Source organism: Geospiza fortis, unplaced genomic scaffold, assembly GCF_000277835.1.
Source record: "Geospiza fortis unplaced genomic scaffold, GeoFor_1.0 scaffold405, whole genome shotgun sequence".
Taxonomy (NCBI): Eukaryota; Metazoa; Chordata; class Aves; order Passeriformes; family Thraupidae; genus Geospiza; species Geospiza fortis.
The window spans coordinates 877,050-887,695 of NW_005054415.1; positions in this window are offsets into that span (position 1 = coordinate 877,050).

The following is a 10,646-nucleotide window of genomic DNA, read 5'->3' on the forward strand; positions in this document are numbered from 1 at the left end:
GCTGTATTAAATGCAGCAGTTCTGAGATGATGCTTTTATAAAAAGTACTGTTAGCTTTGAGAAACTTTTTATATACATTTACAGAATACTACAGACCAACCTGACCTTTATGGGCACTAATGAGTGCAATGATTTTTAAAGTAAAATGAGACCAGAACCAATGTTATCACTTAAATTAATAAACATTTTCAATGTGTTAAAGTGTTTTACTTCAAAAAGGAAAATATATATATATATTCCAAAAATACAGCAAGTCATAACATTTACTCCAACACTAAGCTTACGTGATGTTAATTTGACAATTTTTTTTTAATTTTTAGAGTCATATTTTAATTTGATCAGATAATTTTATCAAGATGTTCAGCTTTTCTTCATAGAAACTAGTGAAAGTTGTACCACATTATGCATAGTCACTATTTATTTTGTTTTAGATTATTGTGAATGTGTAGACTTATGTTCACCGCTTAGGGAACAATTATTTATAAATTATATTAATCCAGTATTGTTAGCTGCTATTAGCAAAACTGTTCCAAAACTTAATACTTGCAAAGATCTGTATCGCATTTACCACACTGAAGTGTTTTTAAAAGAATCACCCTCATTGTTGAAAGCAACTGTACTCCTAGGGTGCAGATATTAGTGTTCCAATAAGCATGTGATAATTTTAAGGTGGTGGTAGCGGGAAGATAATCTTGATTCCATTGGGAATCTTAGGTTTGCCTCAATTTATGGTTTTCATAAATTTAATGGAAAAAAGCTTTTCCTGGACTGCTCAAGTTTCTTTTTGGTAAACAGTATCTTTCTAAAAGAAAAAAAAAAAAAGAAAAAAAAAGGAAAAAAAAAAAAGCATGAAGGAAAAATTCAGGTATTTTACATTGCCTCAAATGACCAGCATTGTATTCATAAAATACTGTATATCTTGCAAAACTTTATTTAAACGGAACAGTTGAACTGTTCGTTTTTCAATCTGAAGTAAAATACTTTCAAGACCTTTTAGTTTGCCTGCTCATTTGTCTTGTACATTTCATCTCTGTATTTGACTCAAGTCTAATTCCTTTTTGAGTTTCAATACTTTTGTGAAGATTTTGTGAATATATGAAAAAAAAATAAATGTTTAATCTAACTACTGCAGTTTATCACCATTCTTGACACCCTGTCTTCCCCTTCAGAGCACTGTGGAAAGAGTTACTCGAGTAACATTTTTTGTAGGATCAGGGTCCTTCCCCAGCTGAGTCCTGGGCCCCTCTGCCTGGAAGCTGATTTTGTTCAGGTGGCCGTGGTCTGCTGGGCTTCCTTTCAGGAAAGCTGGAGCAGAGTCTGTAAGCTTGGGAATAAATGGAAGATAATACATGTGTAATGATTTCTTAATGTATGATTTTTGTCTAATTTTCATCCTCAAATACATAGGAAGCTTACAGAAGGATCCATTTTTTTTCCTTGTCTTCTGAAATTGGCCGTGGGGTGGTGTTGCAGCTGCAGGGCAGCAGCTGCTCAAAGCTGCCATGCTGAGGGGGTTGTGTAGAACTATTCAAGAGTTAATTGGATTTACTTGCAGCTAAAATCCATGTTCAGCAGTTCCTGAAGCACAGCTGATGTTACTGAAGTGTGTTCTTGTCCTTCCCTGGGAGACATGCACATACTGCAGGTTCTGGTACTTTTCCTTCTGGTGGTCCACTGCACACCGTTGGAAATACATAATCTGAAACGTTTGTATATCGTCCTGTTTGGCATTAAATTGATTTGCTGAGACTCTTAATTAAAAAGAAAATTGATCAAATAGTGTTTATGGTTAAAAATGTATGTATTTTTTAATTAACAGTCTTCTCCCTTGTGGCAGAAAAGAAGCTGAAATGTAAGTAAATCTTTCTGTTTGTGAGACATGATTTCTGTTTTGTCAGAATTTACAGCTCAGGTTTTGAAATACTAAATCCAAACTTGTTTTCCCAGAACTAAATCTTTAGAAAATAATTGTAGTCCGGTGGCTGGTGGCCACTTTTTTAATGTCCTTTCAAAATGGACCTTTTCCATTTTATGTCTGGAGTCATCATGAGTATGTCTTAAATATAAAGTGAGCAGCTGGTTAGAAAATAGTCTTACCTGGAAAATGTATTGTAAATAAATGCAGCCAGCCATTTGACTTCTTGACGGATGCTAAAACTCATGATAGATCTTAAAACAGAATGTTTGACTACAACTTCATTTGTAGTCATAAAGAGTAAAAGTCATAGGAGATAAAGTGTGCAATTAGTCAAGAAGGGAGTTTATTTACCTATTTAGAGGTTGTAACAAAAAATAAATTAATTATTCCAGGTACTGTTAAAGGGCAAAAAGTTATTATTCTGCTGATTCCTAGAACTTGCTTCTTTTGCTAAACAATGCAAAATAATTTTCTAAGAATCAAGTTTAGTATGTCTTAAAACTGTTTGTCTTGAAAGTGCAGATTTTGGGAGCTTTATATTCTACCTAATTTGTAGTGGTTTCAAAAGTTTTCCTCAAAAATGTTTTCTGGGTGCAGTGACCTAAATGTGTGTCTTGACTGTATTTCCACAAGTTATTTACCAGCAGTTTTGACAGATACATTATTCATGATTTCATCTACAGATTGAAAACAGATTTGTTTTTCTCATGGTGCATAATTTCTAAATGGTTGTAGATTTTCCTGTGCCAGAGATCTCTTAGGCTCTTCCCTGTAGTAATCCTTCCCTGTAGGAATACAACCCCTTAGCCCTCACATATCCATATTTGAATTATTCCATGTAAATTATTTGACAATCTAATGTTGGGATGTGAGGCTTATTTTTTAATGTTTCTGTATAATGAAATCCTACTTTCCCATAGTGCAAACCTCTGCCAGAAAAAAAACACTTGACTGTATGCAAGAGCTGGCTTGTAAAGAATGCATTTGTGTGGTGGTAGAGAAATCTGAGGAACCATGAGTGCAGATTTGGTGAGTGCTTTGCTTGTTTAAAATAAATAAAATGCTCTTGTGCGGGTATATGAAAAGACCTTTGCTGCTGTATGAAGCAATGTTTGACTCTTGAGCTTAAAGATCATTAAGCAATCAAATGCTTCTGAATAGCTACTAGTGAAACTAATCTGCACTCTCAGCTGCATTTTCCCAGGTCTAAAGTTCTTTTGTTGTGCTAGATTTGGTGACAGCGAAATCTGAAAATAATACTGGTTCAAATTGCTGTTCTATGCTGCTTGGCAAAAATATCTGTTTTGAACTTAAAGCTACCATCTTAAAAAAAACCCCCAAACCTAAAATCCCTAAACAAATACATCTTCCTGGTCTGTGCGCAACATATTATTGCACCAGCAGTGTGAAGAAATATTTTTCTTTAAAAATAACATGATGTGATTGAGGTGAAATGTGCATTAATGGTTGCTGTTTGCATTTCCCTCCTCCTGTAACCTATTTCCGAACAGGACTGTTGTTCATTCTTAGAATAAATAGGAGACTGATTAAGGCTGGGTTGGGGTTTTGTCCCTCTTCACTAAAGTGATTCTTGAATCAAGCTGCTTTGTGGTTGCCTGGTAATCAGTAACTATGAAGAGACATTCTCGGTCAGAAAAATCAATGGCTAACCCAACAGCAGGTAGAAATCTTTCATATTGTCTTCCTTCAATGCATGTTTGCTTTTCCTTTTCAAAATTTTTCATGGTGCATGGGAGGAATAACTTATAAAATAATGTATTATTTCTATAAGATTCTTTTCATCCCAAAGTGTCTTACTAACCTGATGTTATGATATCAACTTTTATCCATCAATATAATGTCATAAAGCATGATTGCTGACAATTTCAAGTATGTCTGACCTGCAGTGTGTGCCACCTCCTGAATCACTTCTGTGCAGTGTTTAAGCCACCAACTCCAGCTACAAAAGGTAGTTTGAAGGCTCTGGCTTTATAATGTTTCTTGAATGCAGGCAGTAGCACCTTCAGGTAGTGGTAACTACCCACAGAATCCCACTAATCTAAGGGTAGAACTGAGAAAACTGAAATTTGTTGCAGAAAAATATTGGGACAGTGTTAGTAGGGTGGAAAGCCAAGGGGGTAAGGGCAATACTGGCTCCAAGGGAGAGGCTGCCCTGGCCTTTCCTGTCGTGCACAGGGGCAGAGACCACACTGCCCTGCACCTGCCCTCCTACCCCAAGTGCTTTGTAACAAGTCAGCACTTCTGAGCTCTTCAGGTGAGTCACACGATGGTCTGTCAGAAGCAGAACAAACTTCTTGGGGAGCGCGGGCAAATACAGACACTGGGAATCTGGAAGCTGAGGCATTCATGTGAAAAAGAATAAATCCAACCTTTGCAGTTACAGAGAGCACTGGTCTGGTAATTTTACCTGGCATTGACAGTCTGCTTTTTAAAAAACAAACCAAAACAAGACCTAAATCTTCATATGCATTACTGCACTTCATTTCTATTGAATAAAGTGATATTTTATGTTAAAATTTTAGAGGAGTATTTTTAAAGTAAAAGCTATAGAAAAGAATAATAACAAGTCATGAAATAATGCAGTTCTGTAATTTCTGTATTATGTAATTATTTTGCTAATTATCACACTTAGACATAAAAACCTGCCCACAAAAAAGACACGAAAAGCCTGTCCACTTAGAGATAAAAACCTGTCCACAAAAACTCAGTAGTTGTGAACTATAATTACTGTCTTTGTACATTTGTGAAAGTCCAATGTTCTGGTGCTGCTTAGTGAGGGAAGACTACAATAGAAAATTGTGATGAGCTGGTGAAACACTAAAAGAACATAAATTAGGACTGATGTTTATTTCTCAAATGTCATTATTGGAAAGTTATTAGTTTTCATTTCTTATTTAGTGTCTTCATCAGTGTCTCAGTTTTTACAGGCTTTTCCTACCGTGGTGCCTCATCTGGCCTGCACAGCACAGCACATCACAGCTGTCCTGTGTCCCAAACTGGCTGCTGGCCTCACTTGAGATTAAATTTTATGAGCTGCATGAATTCATTTTAAAGAACAAAGAGTATCCATTTTGGATGCAGTCCTGTTAGAAGCTAGCCAGGTTTTTTTCCCAGTTCAGTAGTTTATCCACATTGAAAAAATTTATTGTAATGCCAGTACAACCAACTATCATGTGGACATTCTTAAGCACCAGACAATCCTTACCTCATGAAGTTAATCACTGCCCAGCTGATTTCAGTTAATAATGTGTTGTACTGAAAACAAATGTAGTGAAGATGCAGAATGAACAATTTTAATGTTACTATGTCAATAAATTCTAAGATTTTATTGCAAAGGAGAGAAACCTTTACTGTTGGAAATTTGAGGTTACTCTTCTGCCTTACTCTAAGAATCACCACAGCCTGGTTTTGTTGAATTTAATGGGAGTTCTTCCACTGATTTCACAGATAGCAAGCAGGACTCCATGATTTCAGGATATTCAGAAAGTGTTTTCCACTTTAGCCTCTCTGAGGTTTGGGGCAGTTATTATATTGATTTGTCTGAAAATACCAACTACTTGGAGGAAAACACACTCTGTTTCTCAGCATAGAGGAAAATAAAGGGAGAGCTATGTTTTTCTTTGTATTCTCTCTTTTCAAATCCCCATTGTGATCTAAATAAACTAATCTTCAAGAAGTAAGTTACTTCTGAAAGCCCAGTGGGATAATATGAAAGGCTACATCCTCAGGTAATAGAAATAAATTTTACTTTGTTGGTTTCACTGTAATAGGGCTACATTGATTTAATCAGATGAAGTTTGTCCCCACACTTTTAAAATTGATTTGTAACAGGGATGCGTGGGTTTGGGTTTGTTGGGGTTTTTTGGGTTTTTTTTGGTAAATCCATGTTTCCTAGTGGATTCTTTTAGAATCTTGTGTTCTAATTGTATTCCAATTTACATAAGAACATTTTCTCCTAATAATATGCATGGTCCATTTGTTCCTTACTGATTTTTCCAAAGTATTCTTCTTTTCTTTCCAGTATAGAAGTTATACTAATGCAGGTTACTAATGCAGAGATACTGAAAGTGCAAATTGAAAACAGTTAGCTAAATAGTTTTATCATTTACTGTGAACATAAAACGATCTGTTCTTTTCTGTGTTCTTTCAATCAATAACATCTTCCATTTTGTGACAAGTTCCACCTGCAGCGTTAGGGCCCCTAATAGGGAAATGGCCTTCTTTTCATTTATTTTCCTTTCTTGTGTGACTTACCAATTAATAAAAAGAGTGACTCCTCAACAAAGACCATCTAACAGTTTTCTAGGAAGCCACAGATCAGGTCCTCTGTCATTGTTGAGAGTAATTAAATTTCTAGAAGAAAATGTTCCATTTTATTACAGGTCAGCTTGAGTATACAGAAAGATTTAAAGCTCAGGCTGATCTATAGCCCTTGGTTCAGTACAAATCACACCTGCAAGTTAGGTAAAAAGGTTAAAGCAATTAACCAGCCACAGATTTTTCAAGGAGTAGTGCACTTTTTTGTTCTGGAGATAGAATCTTAAGCATGAACAGGAGAGGAGATACAAGTGGTTTTTTGATTGTTTGTCCAAGAATTCAAACAAAACTTCCTAGCCCAGGTTCTGGAGCTGCAAGTGGTGGGACTTGTATTCCTAAGTCCTTCAGTTCCTCTAGGAAACTCTGCATAGTCTCCTCAGTCACACACTTTTCCCACTCTTGGTACCTTCCCTAATTAGCATTTCCCAGTGCTGTGAGCTTGAGCTAAGCTATTAGCTTGAGTCTTTCTCTCTTTGTTGTCCCACTAACTTTAATGAAGGCTGGAGTGCTGGAAAGCATGATCATCTTTCCAAGTCAGCCAAGAGTCTTTGACAACTTTAAAACAAATAACAAGAGAGCTGAATGGCTTTTCATGTCCCCAGAGAAACATGTATGACATCTATTGCTCTGCTTAGAGAAAGCAGCAAATTATTCCCCAAAGTTTGGTCAATTAATCCAAAAGCCAAAAGTGCAAACCACATAACAGCAGTGAAACTCTGCCTTCTCTTTGGCCAGGCTGATGCAGTGAGATGCTCATGCATTTAGCAGCATAAACCTTAGAGTCTTTAGCAATTGATTCTAATATTGCCCTGAAAATAAGGGTGACAGCAATGTAGCAGCTCAAAACAGTGTCTTGCTACATCCTTCCTAAGCATGTCGTGTCTAGCAGGTTGGGATTGTTCTATTATTAGATATCTTTACAGGAAATAGCAAATAATTTACTCAGGTTGTTTGTCTCATTCTCTAAATTGATCAGTGGCCAAAGAGAGTGGAGTGTGTGCGGATGCACACTGGTAAATAGATGCTAAATCTTATCCAAAACAAACAAACAATATTCTTATAAATACTTCCTACTGTAGAGTTCATTTAAAACATTTCATTTCTGTCTTTCTGGATCAGAATCATGAAACTAGTGATGCAAAGCAGAAATTATGGTTGTCTTGGTCACTGTTTCTGGGTATTTGAGGAACTACAAAAAGGCAGCACGGTAAAGCACGCTACCCTACCCATGATATTAGGTTGCAGGACCTCAAAGGAGTATTTAAAAGGAGTGAATATATTAAAAGTCTACTGCTAATTTTGCAAGTACAACTTAACATATTGTGGTACTTTATATAGTGACTACCCCACAAAAGAGTCTGCCCTATATTAATTTTCAAATTTTTCAAGTTTAAAATAATACTTTCTGAGGTTATAAATATATTTCTGATTTGCTTTTGTCACATATTTATTTGGTCAGCAACCACTTTATGAGTCCTAACTGACTCATTTATGGGAACTACTGAAAATCTGAGTGTTGAAACATTTTGCAAATAAAATTATTTAGAACCAAATAAATAATGAACGCACAAACTGAAGGCAAGTTCAACCCACGGTGACTTACTAAGAAAAATGTAAACCCCTCACACGAGAATTATGCTTGAAGTTTACTATGTTTTTCTATCTCTGCTTATTTTTAAAATAGTGATCTTTCTCTGTCTCATAATGATTCATGACCCTGGATATCGTAGCAATTTACACTGAAGCACACATCTGAATTGTACAAAACAGGCTCCTGTGATGCTCTATAACTCACTTTGCAGCTGCATTTGTTTTAAACATCCTGTCTACAAATAACTTATGCGGAAAACTAAAAATTTTGTTTTATTAGATTTTTATCAGCAAATGTGTTACATTTTAACAAAATCTCTAAAACTATTTATGATATTGTTATCCAGTTCAATCTTGAGAAAGATTAGATTTGTGTGTTTAATACTATGACTTCATCCACTCAATATGTACATATCATTGTAGAGCTGTTGGATATTTTTCTAAGCAAGAGCTTGAAAATAATAATGGTTGCTTGTCTGTGAAGAAAACTTTCACGGAAGTTTCACAAATACAATCCTATGTTTTACGGTGTTTACAGGGGTTCTTGGATTGGGGAAGAGATGAGGATTTGACTCCATATTTCAGAAGGCTTGATTTATTATTTTATGATATCTATTACATTAGAACTATACTAAAAGAATAGAAGAAAAGGTTTCATCAGAAGGTTAGCTAAGAATAGAATAGGAAAGAATGATAACAAAAGCTTCTGTCTCGGACAGAGAGTCTAAGCTAGCTGACTGTGATTGGCCATTAACTAGAAACAATTTTATGAGACCAGTCACAGATCTACCTGTTGCATTCCACAGCAGCAGATAATCAATGTTTACATTTTGTTCCTGAGGCCTCTCAGCTTCTCAGGAGGAAAACTCCTAAGGAAAGAATTTTTCATAAAAGTTGTCTGAGACACCCTATGGATTGCTGTACTTAAATCTGGACATTTCAGAAGGACCTCCAACAAAGGGCTAAATATCCACAGTATCCGACATTTACAGCTACCACATATGCATAAGAAATCTATTTTGGATTAATTTACAAGGGCAAAAAGATAAGCCACTAAAAGCACAGGTGAGATGCTGTCACTTTGCTCACCCACGACAGAGCCCTGTGCCTGGGTGGTGGCGTTAGCAGGCTCCAGTGCCAGCTGCTCTCCAGTAAGGGGTGGTAGCATCTCCTTGTGAGAGCCAGCCCTGGCTGTGCCCCGGCTACCGGCGCTGAGAGAAAACACAGCAGCACTAAAAGAACAGGGGAAGTCTGTGCGGAACACGTGCAGGAGGCTGTGAACTGGATATTAATTTCCATATATTGGGGTTTCTTTCTTTTACTTTTTTTTTTCCTAAAAATATGTTACACTAATTGCTGATAGTTTAAGAGTAATCTGCACACCAGTGTACATAAAGCACTTGGAATGCTTTGGAGCTGCTGCTGTTAAAAAACCCCTACAACGTCAGTCATGTTGAATCATGCAGGAATTTTAGATCTTACTCTGGGATAGCAAATACTTTTTGTGGGTATACAGAAATTATGTTAAGCAATCTGTGTACTCGGAAGATCACAAAATTCTGATGAAGTGATAAATTGAGTCCATCTGTTCTGAAACTACTCCATTTATGATCTCAGCAGAACAATGTATTTTCCATTTCCTGCAGTTTTTAAAATCCTATTATCTAATCCAACTTCCAGTGAAGAGAATTCTTTTTAACAATAATTTTACTGGAAGATCCTTCCTCTTTCCCCTAAGAAATGGTCTGAACAGCCTGCGCACTGCTTCTATCTGAATGCTCCTCTAATTTCTGAGTGCTTTTGGACACTAGGTCCAAAACAGGAATGGGAGGACCAAGGTATGATTAGGTACCTTGCCCAAGACTGCACGTAGAAGCCTTGTAGGGCAGGGTTCAGAGGAGCAGAGTCCAGCTCTCCTGCTGCTCAGTCCTGTGCCTCAGGTACATAACCACTTCTCCAGCTGTATTCCTTATCTATTGTCTCGCATAGCTGAAACTGGATTTAAATTCCTTCCCAAAATTCAGCCTGAAGTCATCCTAGTAGCTGGGCAGTCTCAGACAGCATAGCCTTTCCCATTTTCCCAGCAATATTGGAACTGGAGCTTAGAGAGTCACAGAAAGCTGTTGTGCTTTTGATGTGTGCCCTGAGCTGCTGCTCCCTCTGAGAGTCACCTGCAGCACATCACTCAGGCCTACGGAGAGGGGAAAGCACCAGCTGGCTGGCAGGGCACAAATACAAACTCTATTTGGTTACTAAGGTATTGCTGCAGTCATGCTACGTCCATGGATGACTAACACACGGCTGTAGCTGCAGGTAGCCAGGCACACACCTGCCTGCCATGGGCTGTGTGTGGTTACCAGTGACTAACAGCTCACCAGATAAGCTTAATCCAAAAATCCATGGAAATCAGCATTTCTTTCTGCTGCCTCCAGTGAGCTTTGCAATGGACTTGAGGTGTGGTAGAGCCAGCCTCCGGCTGAATTAGTGGCCATATGTTGGAGGCTTGATGCTCTGGGGAATCACTGCCAGCCCAGTGAGAGTCCCAGGGAACAGTCTGGGGGACTCAGGGGAGCACAGGGAGCCCGGTGGTGTGGGGTGGCACGGCCGGGCCCCTCAGGGGAGCACAGGGAGCCCGGGGCTGTGGGGTGGCACGGCCGGGCCCCTCAGGGGAGCACAGGGAGCCCGGGGCTGTGGGGTGGCACGGCCGGGCCCCTCAGGGGAGCACAGGGAGCCCGGCGCTGTGGGGTGGCACGGCCAGGTCCCTCAAGTGCAGCCCAGTCAGGTCCCTGGTCGCCGCGCG